Genomic DNA, 22,534 nt, shown 5'->3' with positions numbered 1-22,534 from the left:
TACGGAAATTATAATAAATTTGATTTTTTTTCTTGTAAATTTTTTATGTTATATATTCTGGGCGATTTGCACATACGTTAAAAAGGGCCTAGTATTATTTAGTTGAAGGAAAGGGCCTGTTACGTTATAGCTTAGGGCCAGAGCAGTAAGTTAAGGGAAAGGGCCCTGTAAGTTGTAGCTTAGGGTTTCGTGTAAGTTATAATTAAATTAAATTAAAAATATATAAAATCTCGGCATTATTTTTCTCGTATAAGTAGGCATATTCTATAAGGTAAAAAAAAATTCCGAAACGTACATTAGGCGGTAAATCAATAAGGTGTTCAAATCAAATTCAATGCGAAAATATGTTGATTTAAAATACACATTTTCTGATGGAAAATGGAATATTCGCAAACAGTCGAAAGTATTATATATTTCCTTTTAATATAGAGAAACTTATAGAATTTCAAATATTAGTGAAATGTTGATGTTTTACAGCAAAACTTTTTGATATTATCATCTATATTGCATGGGAGAAAGAGGCGAAATAAGAAAAGACAGGTGAAAGAAAAATATATATATTTTTTCTTTTCGTTTTTCCTTTTTTTCTGCTAAAGGTAAATAAGAAGCAAGGAGGAAAATTGGAGAGTCAGAACAATTATCGAATGGGATAAGTAGTTAAATGCATTTGCTGATGTTTAATTCGAACAGGAAAATATCGATTAACGGAGGAGTGGTAAGTCTAGTAATTGAAGTTAGGATGGTCGGTTTGATTAGAATCTGTCATTATTTTAATCGATGTAATAGGCGAGTGTCTTTATGGCAACGGATGTATGGAAGAATGGCGATTTATAAAGATTTAATAAGTTTCTTCCTTCGTTTTATGATGTTGTTAACTGTAATGCCGTTTCAAATCGCTGTTACTTTAATTGTTAAATGTAAGGGAAATAACACTGCAAACTAACTGTCCTTTCCTCAGTTGTTATTGCTGTTGCTCTATAATAAAAATTTTCACCACCTAAAAACAATTTTTACTTTTACTCTTATTGGTAGAAATATATCGAAAATTTTTATATATATATTAAAATATAAAATAAATTAATTAATATATTAATATTACTGGAGGGGGTTACCAGGTAGTAATTGCCCCGATTAACTATATACAAACTTCCGGTCTGGAACAAAGGTCATGTGATTTCAATTTAAAAATTTTCCCGTGAACGGAATTAGATGACCGGCATGACTCTTTTGTTATCAGGAAAAGTATGATGTACAGGAGCAAGACACTATTAAAATCGAGAGCATATATGTTTCAAATTAAATCAATTAAAAATATGACTGAAAATTGTGATTAAAAAATACGATAAGGAAGGATTTAGGGTTCATTCGTTTAAGATTTTCTTCCTGATCCTCTTTTGAAATATAATTATTAATAAATATAAAAATAACAAAGGCATTCTTATGTTTTTATGAACATTAAATGATTTCTTACATGTCTAGTGTATGACAAGACATAGGTAAGATATCACTCAAACAAAGGATTAGGAAGATTGATTGGAGATGTTTCCTTACTTACAATTGCTGGGAAAGCAAAAACCAAATACCAAATTTCTATATTTTTCGTTCTGTATTTCAGTATTTTAAATTTATTCGCAATCATCTTTTAAGGTTATTTTATTTACGACTTTATTTTCAAATCGTCTCTTGTCCAAAATTTTCAAAATTGAGATATCGATTTGTCGATGGTTTCTCCTTTTATTTCTGCTTTCGCTTTGTTTCAGTGCATCGTACATAGCGTGAAAAATTCTCTTTCAAATATGAACTCGCAACTAAAACGACTCTTGTCTAAAACAAAATGGCGGCTATCTTACAGAAAGATAATTTAAACCATTACTAAACGAGAAAAGAAAACATAATAAAATCCTTATTATTTTATTAAGAAACATAAATTACATTACGTCTATTAACGTTATTTTTAACCAGGGTGATCGAGTGGGGAGGAAGCTGAGGATTTTTCCGCATGGTCAGAAAGGCTTGTAGTGCTTTCTACCCCTGTAAATTAAGGTTATACTAACAAAAATAAATTTTTAACTCTTCTATTTATTAATAAAGAAACTTTTTTACGTATTTCATTCGTTCAAGAATAAGGCAAAAGGTACCCTAAGGAGTAAAAGGGCTCTCTCTACTCCTGGTCCAATACTAAGCTGTTTTTAACAGTATACAACGTCTTATATTTTCAATAATTCGTCACGTCGTAAGAAACCAGGATATTAAAATGTTTTATAATTTTATTTATTTATATTTTATTTAATTATATTTTTATGTTGTATAGAGATTTAAAATCCATTTTACAATTTTAAAAAGCCCTTAAATTGCTCATTTACTTCCCGAAAATTGAACACTTTTATAACATTTGCCAATAAAATTGGAGGCATAAGCTCTGATACTTCATATAAATTTCTTAATATCGGCTAATAGAATGAAATTTTATATTGCCGAATATTAAAAGAAAAGGGCGTACGTACACGTAGAATTCAATATTTACATTACCGTAGTAATGCGTTAACAGAAAAGATGAATATACTTAAAAGGGGATAGAATTTTATTTGACACAAATTCCATTTTATCCATCGAAATTTTCATTAGTTATATTTTTCTTTCCGGAGAAAATCGGGATCAAAATATATATATTTCACTAATAGGATTAAACGGCACTTTCAGAACTACACGATCGAAAGTTGTTTGTTTTATTTTCAGCACCGTGTCACTTTGTAGAAATAATATATTTTTTCTCAAATCCAACCTTCTATCCCGAAAAACTTTTATATATGAAAAGCTATACAGAGAAATCTATAGTACTATAAAAAAATCGCTAATGGATACGGAGGAGCATTCCTTTGCAGGACGAATACTTTACAGCACTTACATCAGAACAAAATACTATTCCATTCAAAGCACTCGATAGTCTCCTAGATTCCAAGTTTATCTAGTATTCGAGAGTAAACTTTTATCGAGTTCTCAGAACTATTGCCTTTGTAAGTATTGATTAATCGTTAAATGCAAGAATCCATATTTTATGAGTTAAAATTTATATTCATATCTAATCCATTAAAATATCAATTTACTTTGTTAAGTTGAAAGCATTGGGATCTGTTGACCAACTTTCTCTACTCGCTTTTTGATAATTGTCCCGAAGAAAATTGCTAAAAATACATCTGTGTTCGTCCCTCCTAGCTAAAAAGTTAATTTTCTTTTACAGGATTAACTCGAAAGGTTAAAATTTAAGTTTTTCGATTCCGTACGAATGATCCTAAGTTGGAATTTAAACGTTTTTCACGTTTTAAGGTAAATCCTTTATCGAATTACGTAAACAATTGAAGTGGAAAGGTAATCGAGCGCTTTGGAAATTTATACGAATTTGAAAACAACTTGGAAGAGAGTTTGCCCGGCTCTGCGCATTATACAATGTATTACAACCCTCGAGCGTCCAATTTTAGTAGTTACAATAGGCTGTAGCATTGCTTCTATCTGACAATCTTCCACTAGATACGTTTGCGGTTCGATAGAGGTTTCTCTCTTACATAAAATGAAGCAGTTTAACAGTTACTAGAATCTATATGGCCTTCTTCGTTTTCTCTACTCGAGTCTTTACCTCGCTGCTTCCATTCTGGACATCTGTCAAATACAGGTGAACGTTAAGATTCTTGACATGTATTTACCAATGAATTCGCGCTTAACTGAAGTTCTTGAAATATAATATCTGCAAGTACCATACACTGCAGCTTGTCGAAACAATAAGCTGATAAACTCCAACAGAATTTTCACAACCAATTGCATTTATATCCTTCCAGCCACTTAGAAAAAAAGAAAATAAAATAAAATAAGAAATTCTTTCATTTTTAAGTTGTTTTTTGTGGTTATTTTTGGTTAAAACTGGAAAAATAATACACACTTTAACCCGGAAAAGCATTTATTTAGTTCACTAAGTTCGAGAAATAAGTATTTAACAGTTAACAGATAGGAAATTCCCATGACAGTGTGGCAGACGTAACGTGTTTTTAGTCTTCCTTATCCACAAGGAAAGATAAAAGTTATATAAGCTCATTAAAATCATATTTAAGAAAATTTATAACTGTTTTACACAATCTTAATTTGGAAAATGTCCAAAATTGCTTTATTATCTGACGGGCTCCATTTTTTATTGATAATGATTAAACCCTGGTCCATGTTACAACATTGAAATGATTTATGATCCAATTAATGCCGAATCGTTAAATTTTATTTTATTAAAATAGACGAAATACTTCAACTTATCTTTAAAAATTATAATTATACACAAGCTTTTCCATACGAGAAGCGAAATTAACCTTTAAAATGTTGGAAATTGTTAAAACGTGATTCCCGGTAGACGATGTTGGAGTATAAAATTATAATGTGTAAAATTCTGGAAGGTGTTAATAGAAAATTTACATAAAATTAACTTATATAGAATTTTTCTTCGTTTTTAAAGGATAAAAGCCAGCATTAATACTCCTTTCTTACTTAAAATAATAAGATTTCATTAAGTAAACGTTATTAAAAACATTCAGCTAAGTGAAAACGATATAAATACCTTAACTCTACATATTTGAATTCGGAGAATGGTTTAAATGATTTAAAATACCTCGGTAATTATGTCCATAATTTAGTTAATTCGTGGCTATTTGCTAGTGAATTTATAAACGTTTAATAATTATTAATTTAATTTAATTAATACTCATTTACTTTATTATATAATTACAAAATATGTGTAAATGTTGCGATTACTCTACAAAAAAATTTCACTTCTATTAATATAATTGTTTTATACAACAAAGCAATTATTTCTTCGTCACATCGTCACAATGCCAGGCTGAAATGCCTAATTATCTTTTAATTAAAAGAAAAACCACGTGACTTTCTGTCCGGACACAGTTCAGGGATCTCCATCCCTGATAGAGTTAATCGGGTCTCTGGACCCTAAGCTTTCCATATCTGGTCTAGATAGAGAAATCTAGACCAGATATTAATAGACCCTAATTGTATATTGTAGAAATTATTAGAAATTTCTCTTCCCAAACGTAGAAAAATATGGCAGAAGCCGAACGAACCTGAAACTCCTTACTCTAATAAAAAATCTCTATTGGCTTATAGGCGTTATAATGGATTATAATTACGACTAGATACCGATCGATACGTCAAAACTTTGACGTTAACTGACGTGTAACGATTTGCTAACGCAGCCAATTGATTCCATCTGATAAAATGGGACAAGTTAACAGAGTGGAAAGGCCTGGTTTCTCAAGGGTCATCTACTATGGTTGTTCGTTGTCAGCAAATTCCAGTCGGAAAGACTCGAGACACGAAATCTTAAGTCAAAGATGGATGAGTATGAATAGAAGGATTACTTTGTCCCAATAAGATTCGCTGCAGGATATTCTTTAAGCTTCAACGATACAACTTAGATAATGCCTAGCTTGTCACTTTAATTGTTGCAGTTGCCATTTTGTATTACGACGCGTTAATAGTTCGATAAGTTAGCTTCTCCCTACGTCTTCGTCTCCTCCCTCTCTCCCACCAACGTCTAGTCACTTACGTTCGTGTAAAACGAGCATCAATCGTTTTTTAACAGATAAAGTCTAACTATCAGTTCCAACAGAACACGATGGGCAGTTTTACTGATCGACTTTAACTAAGTTAAGCCAATTCTCTGCGACATTTCTTTTTATTTTTAGAAAACATTCTATTTTATTTGTCCTGTAAAACATACTCCCGGGCTCTTCTTTTCGAAAATCTCAATATAAATTTCTAGTAGAGAATTGAATTTTACGCAGCTTCCCCGAGGATAAATGTATAAAACTGTATACATTTTTACTAGTAAATTTTATATATTTGTTTTTTCTTTTATCTTTTCAAAGACTAAAACGTGGATGGCTCCCGATATGTGTTTAAAATATGCACCAGAATCGTAAATACTGTTTAACACCCCGAATAAGCGAATTTATTAGCACCATACGCATTTATTTATTTCGGATCTTTTTACTTAGAAAACGTAATTTGTCTGAATTTTCAAATTTCAGGCCACTGTCGTCAGCCTATCCGTTTGTTTTTCCTTCTCCAATCTTGAGAATTGAGTTAGATAGATGAAAATTGAGACCGGATACGGAAATAATAGGGGACAGAGCCCCGATTAACTATATACGAACGTCCAATCTGGACCGGAAGTCATGTAATTTTAATTCAAAAATTTCCCCTTAAACGGAGTTACATAGATGACCGGCAAGATTCGTTTGTTAACAGGAAAAGTATGATGTACAGGGGCAAACCACTACTAATTTAAGATCGAAAGCATATATTTTAAATTAAATTAATTAAAAATTATGATAAAAAACTGCAGTCTGGCATTGTGACGAAATCACAATAAGTAATTGCTCGTTATTTTTATTCTTCCGTTTCAGAATTTTATTGAAAACAAAAGAAAAATAACAGACCGAAAGTTTAATTAACTTCTTAAATGTTTAATTAAAATCGTCTATTAGTTAAGTAAATAATTATAATTTTCAGACTTTCTTTTTTTAAAAGTATTACAGAAAAGATAAACAGCAAAATTAAAATGAAGACAAAAATCAAAATTAAAAAGAATTCCAGAATATATATAAAAAAATCAAAAATTGAATTTATTAATCTCAGCAAACGTCATCCAGGAAAGATTTAAATAACCAAATGCATAAAATTATTCACTGAAATCAATGCTTGAGTGATTTTTATCAAAACACTTCATTATGCAACATCAATAGAAAGGGAAATCTTTTCTCTAATATCAAAAAGTTATGCTAAACAGATGTATAAATTGTTATTTCTTTTTATTAAAAAAGCTGGCAAGGGGGACTTTTCCATCATTCGATCCACTACCTCCATCCCCCTCAATCTTCACACTCCCTCGACTTATAATCTCGAAAATAAAACACCGTCAATTCCCCGTATACAGATGTATTCCTGCCAAATTTCAAAACGTTTGGTCCACGGGTTCCTGAGATGTAAAACAAAATACAGGCTAACATATATAGATATACGTACAGAATTGTTTGTATTTCCCCCTGTATCAGGTGACTGAAACGTGGTGGAATCCAAAAAAACCCGGAGGGTCAAAATTTTCTATATTTATTTATATAAAAACTATTTTAATATTTAACATCTAACCAGAAAGTTTGAAATAAAATTTCCATTTATTTATATATACTCTACATTCTGTTTATTGTTAAGTAATAAATAAATAAATTGAAGGTTTAATGTGAATTAAAATAATAAATTTTCTACAGAAAAACATTAAAAAAGTCATTATTTATACGACAAATCTCGTTTATAATTCAAAAAATGGAGGAATAAATTCGATTTTCTTTTAAATATTAAGCAAGAAAATGGCGTGAAAAATGAATTTTGAGTTTTCTTAACGTTAAACAATATGATTTCAATTGTTTTTTTTTGCATTTTAAATAAGAAATTTTACGATCTTCCGCTCATTTCATATGTCAGAAAGCTGTAATCGTTTATGACAAAATCGTCGAAGTTAATGCTTTTTTTTGTCCACACGAAAAAAAATGGCGGAGATGTCACATTCCTTATAGTAATTCTACTTCTTTATATTTATAAATCCATTTATTGAAGCATAGCAGTGTGTTAAATGTTAGGTATGTGTGTGACAGCAGCGAATATCGACCGGCATGTCATGGTCTGAATCCGATGGTTTAGGCCATTACTACGTTGTCAGCGACAGATAAACCAAATGCAACGTATTACAGGACGAAAGGGGAACGAGATAAGTTCAACTATTGAACATGGTGTTATTGTACATTGTTAAGATTAGATACAGTGTGAATGTAATCTTCTGGTATTTGTCATGGCCGGCAATAAAAAGATTAAAATAAGAAAGACAAATTAGCTGTTAGAAATAATGACGTTTCGAGTGTTTTCAACACCAGTAATGTCATTAATATTGTCTATTATAAAATTTCCAGGATTAAGGTGATAAATCGATGGGAAATAATTGTTTTCATTAATATTATTAAACCTATAAAAGGTGTTGAAGGTCTCAAGACGGTTCGTGTAATCGCGTGAGTTTCTGAAAAAGTTGTAGATCTACAAATTCTACTGTCGTCCGTATGTCTGCCCTTCTTTAATCTAAAAAACGTTGTTAGGTTGATGAAAGACGAAACCAGATATGGAAAGCTGAAGACAGGAGGATTAACTATATACGAACTTCCGATTTTGACCAAAAGTCAAGTGTTTTCAATTCAAAAATATTCCCAGAACAAAGATAGATTACCGGTACGACTCTGCTGTTACTAGGAAAAGTATGATGTACAGGGGCAAGACACTCCTAATTTGAGATCAAGAGCATATATTTTAAAAGAAAAAAAAGATGTTAAACAAATATCAAGCAATGGGATCGGTTATTGTATATTTAAAAAACAATAATCTTTAAAAAATTGTAAAATTTCTTAAAAATAAACGAGTTTGTAAAAATAACTCTTTTCGAAGTCGGATAGAAAAGAGTTATTTTTACAAACTCGTTTATTTTTAAGAAATTTTACAATTTTTTAAAGATTATTGTTTTTTAAATATTTTAAAAGAAATAAATTAAGAATATGATTAAAAATTGTGAAGATGTCACAATAATTTTTGCTGGTAAACTTTATAAGTCGAATTCTACTTCTTTTATATATAAATACCTAGGCCCTGTATATACATCTAAACTTTTAAAAAAGGAATAAATTTAAATAACATCAGAAGTTACTATTAAATAACCACATTCTGAAAAATCGAGTCAATTTTAAACCAAATATTTACATAGTAAGTCGGCCAAGTGTGAAATCGTTAAGTAAACTATATCCGGAGAAGCACATGGCACACGAAATAACATCTTACATATTGCCTAGCTTCAACCTTAGTTAAAATAGCTATTTAAAGAATAAGCTAATACATTTTTTTTTCTTGAAAATGTCTCCCACGTTATCTTAATGAACGAAATATTCCAAATGTTTATTTCAAAAAATAATAATTTAATAATGGAGTAGGGGAGAATTTTCGCGGATAAAATCAATTATAAAAATTATTTACTGTATGTAATTGATTATATTATATGAGTACTCTATAGGAAGCTGAGGGTAGGACTCAGACTTGTGGCCTTTCCCTACCACCAAAAAATGATGCACGATTTTCTCGGCACTCATAATTTAAAAAAGTCAAAGTTATGTGTAGAACCATCTATTATAAGATTTTATTAAAAATAATTTTTATATTATTAATTATTGTAAAAAGATAAAATGCTTATTTTTGAGACAGGGGCGAGTTTTTAAAAGAAATTTTATGGTAAATGCTAATAATCAGTAAAACTTTCATTAAAGCAATCCTATTCGAGATATGACACATAACCTCCTGTTTTCCCTACCCCTTCACCTTATAACCACCAAAATTTAACAGCATAAATGTTCCATATATATAAATAATCCTGTCAAGTTTAAGAAATTTTGGTTCGTCCAGTCCTGAAATATGAGGTTGCAATGGTTTTATCTACTCAGCCGCCGGTGGGCTCTAATCTATAAGTTCATAAGTTCATAACACCAGGCCCTAAATTGCAGCTTGTTAAGCTTACGCGCAAATCTAAACCTGATAAAGCCACATAATAATTTTTAAATTGGGCTGCAATTTTAAAACACTAGATCTATAAATTCCCCCCATTTTTCGTCAATGTCTGTCCTTCCTTAATTTCGAGAACGGAGTTAGGTGAAAGCCGAGAACAGATATAGAAAGATTAGGGGCAGGAGACCCTGATCAACTATATACGAACTTCCGATGCAAACCAGAAGTCACATGATTTCAATTCAAAAATTTTCCTCAAAAGGAGTTAGATAGATGACGGCATGACTCTGCTGCTAATAGGAAAAGTATGATTTACAGGGGAAAGGCGCTACTAATTTGAAGCAGAGAGCATATATTTTAAATTAAATTAATTACAAATTGCAACCCAATTAATTACAAATAATTGCTCGTGTATATGTATATACATATTATAATATTTCATATATTTTTAGACTCTTAATATTCTTCTGTATTAACAATTCTCCAGTTAAAATTCATAATTTTAATTACTTTCTATTTATAATTTACCTTGCGTTAAAAATTCATTTTTATTTTCTATTCCTTTCTTAAAATTTAGTTAATTTAATTATTTATTTTTCAGTAAATTAAGAAAATTTAATTAAATAACCAAATTTAAAAAAAGGACAGTTTATTATTATAAAAAAACAAACATAATTTTAATCAATTCAGAATGTAGAATGCAATTAAGAAGTTTGTTAAATACCAATAAAAAATTCAATAAAGTACATAATATCAATATAATGAATTTTATGCCCGGAAACACCAATATTGATGTAGATTTATATGTAATAAATTAATTTTAACAATATTTAGTTCTTAAATATAATTATTTGGTGAATTAAATAGGAAAAACATAATTAAGTTTAATCTACAATCTAAATGGTCATTAACTGCATGACCAAGAAACATATAAAGACACAACACAGGAAGACAAAGATCTGGTCGTAACAGTGGTTTCTCCTAGAGCAGGGGTTCTCTTAATCTGTAGTTTGCGGACTCCTGGATAGATTTCACATGGTCATCGAACGTAGATAAGAAAACAGTTTTATTTTTATTAAGTTTTAAATGAAATCTTGAGTTTACCTTAAGACCCCTTCTATATAACTGATAAACGAAGAAAGAAAACAATTTTTTGTTTATCCGTGATCTTTTTTGACCTTGAAAATCACTTTCAGTGTCAATAAAGGTTTGATTTAATGGGTTATGATAACGTAACACGTGGGCAATCTGCCAAAAAGGGTGCCTCCTCGTAGTACTTTCTACCGGAAACTGACTTCAATTTAGCTGTTAGACACGTGAAGAATATACAGAAAACACTTTCGCGGCGGCTTGTCGACGGGTACGAACCCACGACTAACAATTCAATAATATTTATCCACTCGTAAGGAGTGAAGAAAATAAACTTATAAATAAATTCGACTAATTTTAATTGAATTTTTTCTAAGAATACAAAAGAATAATCGGACAACTATTCACAGTTTTTGACATATTTTAAAAGAAGACTCCTCCACAATCGATTATTAAAAACACATTTTCTTGTCAGAATGATTAAAAAATAATACCAATCAAATGTGAAGAAATGTTTTTCTCGTCCTGACAGTAGATAATCACATTTTCTATGACGAAGTGGCTGTTTTTATGTCTGTCTGTAACGTAATATACCTAAAAAGTTATTTATCACGCATGAATTGTTATTGATGGTTTTTTTTGTATTTATAAATGTTGTTAAATAATTATATAATATTCAATTAATATTCGTTTTTTAAGGGCAAAGAACGTGACGCAATTATCACCACCCTACTAACCTTTTTAATAAAAGATTTGAGGAATATTTCATAGGGATGCGAGATGGTCAAGAGGAATCCAGAATCGAACTCGAACTGTCAAAAAACATAGAAAAAGTCTGGCCCGTTCCTCACTATTCAACCCTCCTCATTGTGGACCTGGATATAGGAAAAAAAGGCCCTCTTAGCGCCTATAGGACAGAAAGTGTAAAAATAACGTGCTCCAGAGAACATTTTGGAAACTCAAGAGGCACAGAAGCGGACAATTAAAAAAAAAATAAATAAATAACGAATTTCAGGAGCAATAAGGCTATATTCTCCATAAGTTTTTAGCCAAAAAGACACAGAAAAACACGAAGAATTAAATATATATTTTAGAATTTAAAATATTATAAAAAACACTCGAATTATATTAAAAAATTCCACAACAGAAACGACCTAAATCCACTTCATGTAGATCTTTTATGCGATTATGAGGTAGGAGACCCCCATTACGGTCCACCATTAACAAAATAACAGTGTTCCCCTACTTGACATATCACGTAGACAACATATAGTTATGTAAGGAAACTCCATAATTTTATCGAATGAAAGTATTAATGTCAAAGTGTTTAAGTTGAATAATGTAAAAAAATCACAAATAACTTTGATTAAAAAAATTCTTTACTCGAAATTATTTAATGTTGAATTACAGACTTAATAAGTTCTCATGTGATATATTACGCCTGTAAAATATATATTTTTTCTTTCGTGTTCCTTTAAATTGGATTCTTTTGATTAATTTCTAAAGGCGGGCGAATAAAAAAACATCCAAATAAAATAGAAATGTCATAAATATTCACTGTTAATAAATTTTTATAATAAATTATAAAGTTGTTTTGAGTTATGAAAAAAAACTAAAATAATACTCCAACGTATAATTTATCCAACAAATTTCTGTTCTAACCAATTATTTTGACTCGAGTTTAATAATACAATTAGTATTTTATAAAGGGGTGACATTATTAAATATTACATTAACTATGAGCTAGATTTATAAGTAATTGGGCTTGGATTTATGACTAATCGAGAACGGTGTTAGATAGATGAAAGTCGAAACCAGATATGAATAGCATAGAAGTTGGAGGCTTCAATTAACTATATACGAACGTCTGGTTTGGACCGGAAGTCACGTGATTTCAATTCAAACTATTTCCCCAGAACGGAGTTACATAGATGACCGGCACGACTCTGTTGTTATCAGGAAAAGTAAGATGTACAGAGGCAAGCCAATACTAATTTGAAATCGAGAACATATATTTTAAATGAAATAAATTAAAATTTGCAGCACGGAATTGTGACGATGACAAAATAAATAATTGCTCGTTTCGTTTGTTTTTTAAAAATAAAATATTGTCTACTACCGATATTAGGGGGGTTGAATTAGCACTTTCGAGCCTACTTCACCCCTGTACCATTATGGATGTAGATACTAGCATACTAGATGAAGAGTAAACCATTAGATATTGTTTATACATGTGTATAAGTTGCATAATGGTAATGACACCTCTTAGGTGTACTGAATATTATGTGCTTAGACACAGAAACAACGATGGAATTGTTTATAAATGTAAACTTTTCGAATAAAACATACGGGATTAGCCACATCGTTTCTACACATAACGATGGAATGTTATTTTTGTTATTTATTTACTTATTTCCTCTTAAAATATTTTCAATTTCACAAATCAAATCCAAACAAACAAGGTTGTTTTCCTTAGTTTCAAATGGAAACTTCAAAGAGAATGCCTATCGAGAATAACGCCTATTGAATTGTATATTTAATAATAATAATAATAATAATGATATTTTCACTTAATACGAACACATTTTGAGTGTGATCATTTGTTTATATTCCCCTCTCTAACGTTTAGTGTAAATTTATTTATTGAATTTGAACATCGTAATCGATTGATGAACAGGGAAACATTGCCGACAACCTTAAAAGCCTGTTCTTTTTGCTTCATCAAATGATATTAGAAAGATTAATTCTATAAAAATAGAATTTTTATAATCTCCTGTATCATTTTTCTTATTTTTTGTAAAGGTATTATATATATATATATATATATAGTAAACATACGCTCAATTCAGATTAAAATGGACGGAGACTCGATGGATGGATGGTTATTAACATTTACTAAAGGAGCCGATTAACACATGAATTCTACTGGAGAAATGACATTTTTCTTCTTTATTTTTTTATTTTCGAAATGTCACCAGGGATATAAATGCATTTTGAAAGGGCAACATACAAAACGTCGCGTATGTTTCCCCTTCACACAGCTTATCTTGATAGCTTTGTGGATGTTTTTACTGTTATATCCACGCATTAATGTCTATTCGCCTTTCTTTTACGCCTCTAGTACACTACATATTTTATTATAGAGTAAAATATACGAACTTATTGATCGCTGCTTCATTGTACTATTATTATTTTATATTTTTAGTCCCTTGAATACGTACGTAAAAGTTAAGGATGCGATCCGATATTGATTTTTATTATCGCTAAGATTCTATAGAGTAAAGGTTATTAAACCGAATTTTTCTTTAAATATTCGTGTTAAATTATTCATTTAGGTAGCAAAACTGAATAATTTAAGTTGGTAGGTGTTTCATTGGGGTAAATAAAAATCCAAATCCAAACAGAAAACTAAATGGTTTTAATTGAAAAAATCGAATTGTTGTCACGTCACAATACCCGGCTGCAAAATTTAATTTAAATATATAGTTCGTATATGGTTAACCGGGACTCCGTCCCCTAATCTTTCCATATCTGGTCTCGATTTTTGGGCTGAAATTTGAAAAAATTGTACACTTATAAATTCTCACTCGTCCTTCTGTCCTTCCTTAATATCGAGAACGGTGTTAAATATATGAAATTCGAGACAAGACATGGAAAGATTAGGGAGAGGAGGTCCTGATTAACTATATAGGAACCGGAAGACACGTGATTTCATTTCAAAAATTTTCTCCACAACAGAGCTAAATAGATGACCTGTACGACTTGTTATCAGGAAAAGTATGATGTACAGGGGCGAGACTACTATTAATTAAATAAATTGAAATAAAGATCATATATTTTAAATTAAATAAATTAAGAAAATGATTAAAAATTAAGATGATGTCACAATAATTTTTGCTCGTCAGCTATTTAGCTTTCCATATATGGTCTCGATTTTCTTCTAACTCCGTTCTCTAGGGTGGAAATGTACAAGTCTGAAATTTGGAAATTGCAGCCCAATAAACAGATCTGTACACAAAATATATATATTTATTAAACTTTGAAGCACTTTAATTATAATAACTCGCAATGTTTTCGAAAAGAAATTCCATTGTAAGAAAGTTAATTACCCGAAATTCATCGAGTTTCTCTTAAAAATTGGCGAGTCATTTTTTTCTATCTCTCACCTCGAGAAAGAAAAGCTTCTGTTGTTTATATCTCCAGTTATAAAAATGTCGTTAAAGTTAACGAATTAATTAAAAAATAAAAAGAAAATTAGAAAAAAATAAACGTTTCTAAACAACACAATAATTTTTCTATACAGAATTTCGGTCAAGTAAATCGATAAAAATAACGCTCCTTCTGTGAAATTAGAAAGTGTATACACACACCTCTTTGCTCCTTTTTTTATTTTTTATTTATTTAGTTTTTATTTTTTAACAACGGAACTCGAACTGAAAAAAAATGACAGAAATTGTAGTATTGACATTTAATTTCTAGGAATTTCTAAGCATTTCTGCTAAATCGATAATGACAGAAAAATTTTCAGTTTTCATTCTTCGCAGAAATTTAAAATAAAAAAAAAAACAGAAAAAATAAAGGAAAAAAACCCGATGAAATAAGTACAAATAAGAAGAGAATAATGCAATGTTTCTATGTAATAATTTGTTTATTCCGTTGTATTCGGGTTGTTTTCATTAAACTTTCCTTTACAAAAACCTCCTTTCCATTAAAATCTTATCGAGTTTAAATTACAAAAAAAGTAGAAAAAAAGAAATTCTTATAAACTTTTATTATATTTTTTGCAATTTCCTTTTCCATTTTCTCTTACTTCTTTAAAATTAATTACTTACCTTTTCCATAAAGGAAACTTCATATTAAGTGTGATATATTACTGTTAAATATAAGAAACTGTTCGGGTAATTCGGGAGTTTCGGACATCGTTAAGGGATTTTAAATGAGAAATTATTCTTTATTCGAGTCTTTTAAAAGGTAAATCGAGTTATATAAAGAATATTTTTTAGTTTCATTTGTGAATAAAATGTCCAGTTATAAAGATTCAATTTACCTGTTTAGCTCTTCCCGTGAGATGAAATTGTAAAAATTTCCAGTTATATATATCTCAAGTTATAAATTTAATTTTTTCGAATAAAACAGGACCACCCGGGACACAATTTTAAAAATATTCCAGCAACGAGTTGCATTACTTTCCCGGCAAAAAGGTGTGTTAAAATTTTTAAAAAAGTTAAAATTGTGTGTGGTGCCATCTGTTACGAGATTCTATTTTAATACGTTTTACATTATTAATTATTATATAATGACAAAAAGTTTATTTTTGTTTTATAGTAGAGAAAGAAGGGCAAAGAAGTGTTTTATAAAACATTGTAATTGCTAATAGGGAGTAAAATCTTCATTAAGTACGAATCCTTCTATCTCCTCAACCCGTCGACCTTTAATCACCAAAAATTAATAGCATCGGCGCCCCTAATATACAAACTTTCCTGCAAAATTTCAAATAATTTCGATAAAAGGCACGGGAGTTATTAAGCTTCAAACTAGGTAAACAAAATCCTGTCTCCTACACACAAGCATCCATACATACAGAAGAAATCCCCCTCCAACTTCTTTTGCATTTCTCGACGTTTCAAGCCCCCCCGAGTTTTAAAATGCAGAAGTCTTTGGGGTCTTTTGACCAATGGCCATACTTTCCTCTCCTAATAGTGAAAACACAAGTACTTTCGCTTCATTTATATACACTTAAACATCACAAAAAATTATAATTTATTTTGTTAAATTTACAAGCTCAAATTTCTTTAAAATTAAGTAAAGTAACGATTTACACCCGAGGAAAAAAAAAACGAAAACAAATTAAAAATAATTTATATCAACTACAATAATAATAATCTTTCTTCATTTTAAACTCCTCTTTAAAAAATTAATCTCGAGAAAAAAATCTCCTATAAAATATTAAAATTAATTAATTTTTTAAAGCTTTAAGCAATAACTCTAAAATGTACTTTGAGTAAACGTAGACTTTAATAAATATAAATCGAGATCGGATCGATAATGAACAGGTTATATATCACTCTTATATAAACCAATTATGTATCACGTATAAATACTTGCAGCACATATATATATATTTTTTTTTTTCTAGATAAGTTCCCCTCTTGAAGAAATCTCTCGTACATATGAAAACATTAATCATAAAATTAAAATAAAATAAAAATATATGCAGTTTCGGAAAGCGCACAAAACTTTAAGTATTTACTGTATTTGTTTGTGAAGGTTTGAAATTTTTAACACGTAAAACAATAAACCTGTATATTAGGATATCGATTGTAAGGCTATTCATTCGTGTGTATCAATATTTGTTCTGTTTTATACAGGTTCTATCTCTTTGTATACACTTGCAAATCTGTCTTATTGATTTTGTTCTCCTGTGAATCATCAATGTAATTTCGATATAAACTTTTCTAACACCTCTTCTTCTCTTATGTCATTTTATCCAACCTTTCTTTTGTTTTATTCATGTTTCGCCTGTTGTTTTCCTTCATTTTTGATAATTATGGGTTAATAATACGTGGAAGTTTTGATTATTAAAATGTCATCCGAATTTTTTTCGTTTTTAAACTTAAAAACGAGTATATAAACAAAGCCCGACCTACCAACGAGAGCGTAAAATAGCCGTTGTTTGCAGGTTCGACTGTATTTTCCGCAGATTACCCTACTTGGGCCTTCTCTCCTCCCTTCTTCAGTCTGGAGAAGGGTGTGTTCCCCAAATATCATTAAATGTATTGTTGTTATAAGATGAAGGGCCACGTATCGATCGTCGATGCTGGAGATTTTTACTTAAAATTGAAGTTTAGAAAAGAAAATATTGATGTATTTGATTGGAGTTGGTTGTGTATTGGAATAAATGCGGCAACAGTTTATTAGGAATTTGCTTTTGACATCGATTTTTGATTGTAAGCCGTCGAGTGAATTGATTATTAGATCGATTTTAAAATATTAATAAAATAGATAATACCTCGAAAAAATTTCAATTTTATTTTTTAAAAAATATATATTTTTAGTATGCAATTTAAAGAGAGAGAGCCTATACAACTATTAAAGGTATTTTCTATGATATAGCAGAGTAATATTTTAACGAATAATCGAAATGACATTTACTAATATCTTCGGATAAACTATTTAAGAAATAAATATTATACTTTACTTTTCAATTTAAAAAGCCGTTGCCTTGGGATATAATACCCAATTTGTCGAAAATGGAAGAAATAAAGGAAAAAAAAGTAGAAAAGCTTTTTGTTTTTCTAAAAATATCACGCACGACGAACTATTCGATTGATCACATCTTAATTTAAATATACTTTAATCAGCTAATCTTTCGAGTTTCAATACTTTAACCTGGCGTATTACGCGCAATCTTGGCCATACAAAAAGAATTATCTAGTCCGTTCGTAAACCTGTCCGTAAGATTTCTCGGAAGCGAAATTTTTAAAATCGCAGATTAAAAATAACTTCATATTTCAATGCGATTCAACTCGATTTTTTTTACCACAAAATGTAAATTTATCAACAACACGCGCGTAATACCAACGACTCTTAATTATAATTACCTAACTCGATTAGCATATATTTTAAAAGAGAATTGAACTTAATGAATATTAATGCCGGAAGGTTGATTGGAATATCTTACAGCCCTTTTCTTCCATTGAACAAACATGGCACCGTATTTAACGAATTTAGGCTTTGGCGAGCTGTAGAAAGCCCTAATTAACAGAGTTGTAACCATTACTCTGGGGAAATGGAATTAAATGAAACTTGGTTCGATGCTTCAGATTATAGGGTCGAGTCCTAAGAATGTGTCCAATTGTCTTGCACGGATCCTAATGTTTCGTTCCTCAACCGATAGTTCGCGAAATCCTCGACTAATGGATAACGTCACGGGGTCTTTCCACGCGCTGCGAGACAGTCAAGTAGAAATTTGAAAATTATGCGGAAAATTCGAGCGATATAAACAAAATTTTCACATCACAAAGTCTGTCACGTATTAAATTTAATGAATGTCTTAACTTTAAATTCCCACGGCTCCAGAGTTTCATCCCGCTGCCATACAAACTTGTCATTTTTACTTTGATAAATCTTGAAGGATCGATGATGGTCCCCATCCTACGCCACGTATTCTAATAGATTTCCCTACACTGATCAATTCCAATAAAGTATTTTATGTATAATATTTGTATATCCTTTGTATGCACACAAAAATCCATACGAAATCCTTAGCAGCGAGCCACGAATGACTTTTTTTAATGCAATTTTTTCTTAAGAATTTTAAATCTTTATGATTTTATTGACAGTTTAATTAAGACATCAGCCGCTAGATTTAATTCTTTGTTTAGTATAATTTATGACGTAGTTTTCGGCTTAAAATAATGGCAAAGAACGAGTTTTAACCATTCTGGATTTGTTAGCCAATAAAAAGCATTAACTCGGACATAAAATAAAAACTAATCCTCGCCCGGGGATGAACTTTTATGGTTAGTTGATTAGTTTTAATTTAACACGACTTTCAATTGAATCGCAGGCCATATTGGGGTTTTAATCACACATTCGTCTTTGGATGCCATCCGTAGATAAAGGGCGAGCATCGGAGAATCCGTCTTGGATCCCCTAAGAAAAAACGTATCGCAAATATAAAATTAATACATTAAAATATAAAAGAACATTTAATATAATTTAATTTTAAGATTTAGCATCATCAGCATACGGTAAATAAAAATAGGATTAGAATAAATCCTTATCTTGTTTTGTACGCCTGGGTCATCGCGATTCTGTGTTTTTAAAATCAATAATTTAAGTCCGATGTAAGCCATGGCGATTAAAATGTTACAGAACAGACTTAAAACATAAAGATATGCGGATTTTAAGTAGGATCCTCCAAGAGATAATCCAGTAAAGTAGATAAGAAATGGCAGCTGGTCACGCGAGTAAGTTAAGCGTTAAAATTATTCCAAGAGGATCATCATACCGGAATTCGTAGTATGAGAAAAAGGTGTGTTAGGAATCTGTGATGCGGCAAGAAACGGCCGAACCAGGAATATAAAGTCAGAACTTGTTGCTGCGGCCAGACGTGCCTGCCGTGCAAACAACGATTCTTGATTAAAAAAGGAGTTAAAAAAAGAATCTAACCTCCGGCTTAATATATTGAAAGTACAGATCCCGAAAATGCTTCCTTTTATATTAAAAATCCGGTTAAATCAGATAGGAATCTACGGATTTAATTATATTTAAAGTTTAATAGTGGGAATAAAATTCGTATTAATATTCCATTTATATTAATTAATTTTAATTCTTTTTTTCGGTATTTAATAAGGTTAGGAGTGGTGGAGAGTGATCACAGGCCCTAGACCCCCATATTTTCTTCTGAATTAACGCTCTCGGTTTATCATATTGTTTCCCTCCTTCCCTTTAAGCGCTTGAAATGACTTAATAATTAAAATTTTAGGTCTAGAAAATCAATTTATCTTAAGAATCCGGCCCGGGTCCTTCTACAGAACGTTCGTGTTTCGTTTATTCGATTATGGAAGCGCGACACGTGGGCGAAGGGATGGTGCCTCCAGGGAGGACTTTTATGGGAAACTGGCCCCCTATTTAGGTGTTACAAAGGGTTCAAATCCCTCCTGTCGACCCTGTTAATGATTACTATAAAGAATTTATATATATTACAGGAAATTTAAGTCCAATACTTCGTAACTTAATTTAGCAGTAGTAATTTTAATAGATGCTTGTAACACTTGGCAGTTTTGAAAATCGCATTTAAAAAAAACCCGAATTTTTGTTAATTTTATAATTCAATAATAAAATAAGGAATTAAATACATTCGCCGATAATCCGGTTAATTTCACGATAAAATCTTTAATAGAAAGTTAAAATTTCACGAGTTATTTCCAGTTAAACCCAGCTTATTCCACTTTAATAATGTGGCTTTGCTTAAATTATCAGACTAGAGGAAACGAGATAAAATATAGATAAGTTTCATATGAATTTTTATGTTTATTCCTAGTTTTAATTTAATTTTATAACGAATAAAGTTGTGGGCTATCTTCATTACAGCATTAGCTTTATCTTGTCATTTTATAGTAGTTTATGAGCTTATTATTTAATTTTTAAATTTCTGCTTCAAGTTATTTTAAAAATAATAATAAATTTCTTGTAAATATTACATAATTTATGTAATTCGAAGATATTAAATTGCTTCAGTAAGGCAAAAAGTAAAATTTTAAAGGTGCTAGGTAAGCTGTTATTGCAAGCCTCTCCCCTCTCCCTTTTCCATAATTTATCTGAATGTAGAATATTGGAATTTCTAGGATTTCCATCAAAATTGAAATAATATAAAATTTACAATTTTTAAAAGAAAATGCTAAATATATGTTTCAAATGGAAGGAGAAAATATGCATATTTAAATTTATATTACTACTTGAATGAGGGAAGAAATAAATGTATTTTTCTTTTTCTTCTTTACATAATGACTCAAATTACTATTATAAAAATTCAACACGAGCCAGTTTTAGTAGTAAAAATTGCCAGTTATATACACAAATTTATGTATTTATAATAATAAATTATATTTAGAGAGTTGAAGACTAAACTTTTGCATTTAAAGTTCAATAAATTTCATAAAACAGGAAGAATAAACTGTCATATTTTAATTTATAAAAGCTTATTAAAGTTCAATGAACGGGTAGAAAATACAAATTTTTGCTATCCATTTAATAATTTGCAGAAGATATTTTTATAAATACTTAAAAATTCTGCATAAATACTTTTGCAAATTTCAACTTCTTTACAAAGAATTTATTAAAGTGCACATTAGCTTTTAGAAAAAGCATCTTACTTCTGCACTATTAAGAACTACAAGCAATAATAAAAAAAACCTAGTTATAGAATTATCTCAACTATTGGAAGAGGTCAAAAAGTCTATGAAATTGTTTCTTTTCTTCCTTCCATCTACTTCAATTTGTAAAAAGCCAACCCAACCTCCATTACTTCTACTTGTATTGAATAAATGACAATAGTTTGACCGCATAATTCGAGATGGGACTTCCTTTGCATGATAAAAAAAAATGCTTTTTAAAGAAAAAGTTCAAAATTGACAAGAGGACATTGGTTATTTGATGGAATTTCGTATGAATATTAGTCTATTGTTAAAATATTCTTAAATTCTGCCGTGACTTAACGCGGAATTAAAGTAGCGTCTCGTGTTAATAACGGAGGAAATATAATATTCTTGCTAAAATTTAAAAGATGTTTGCACTCGTAATATGATCGGAAAATTACCTTAATTGAGACTGATGTCGGTCATATTATTATAAAAAAAATTGTAGTAATTCTAGTGTTAGGAAAAGCTGTAAAGAAAAGCCTACTTACCAGTTTTAATATTGAAAAAATTCATGGCTTTGAAAATATATTCTACTTATACACAGCTACCTATTGTAAAAAACAAAACAAACCAAACAGAATTATCTTCTACATGAAAAAATATTTACTGAAAAATTAAAATACAAAATTTAATTATATATAGTTGCAAAGTAGTAATTTACAAAACATGATTTAATTAGAATGAAATTTTACATTTGAAAAATTGTTTCTTAAGAATTTTATTATTAAAGTTAAATAAATTAATTAAATTTTAATTATGCTTATTTTGAATAAGACAGGACAGAATAAATGTATGTTTTTTAAAACTTATTTCACAACGAATTATTAACTGTGATATTTTAATTAACCCAGCAATTAAAAAGTTTTAATTCTCCGAGGTATGTA

The sequence above is a fragment of the Centruroides vittatus genome, unplaced genomic scaffold (assembly GCF_030686945.1).
Source record: "Centruroides vittatus isolate TY-2023 unplaced genomic scaffold, ASM3068694v2 contig_990, whole genome shotgun sequence".
In the NCBI taxonomy this organism is placed as follows: Eukaryota; Metazoa; Arthropoda; class Arachnida; order Scorpiones; family Buthidae; genus Centruroides; species Centruroides vittatus.
Note: the sequence above shows the minus strand (reverse complement) of the source record.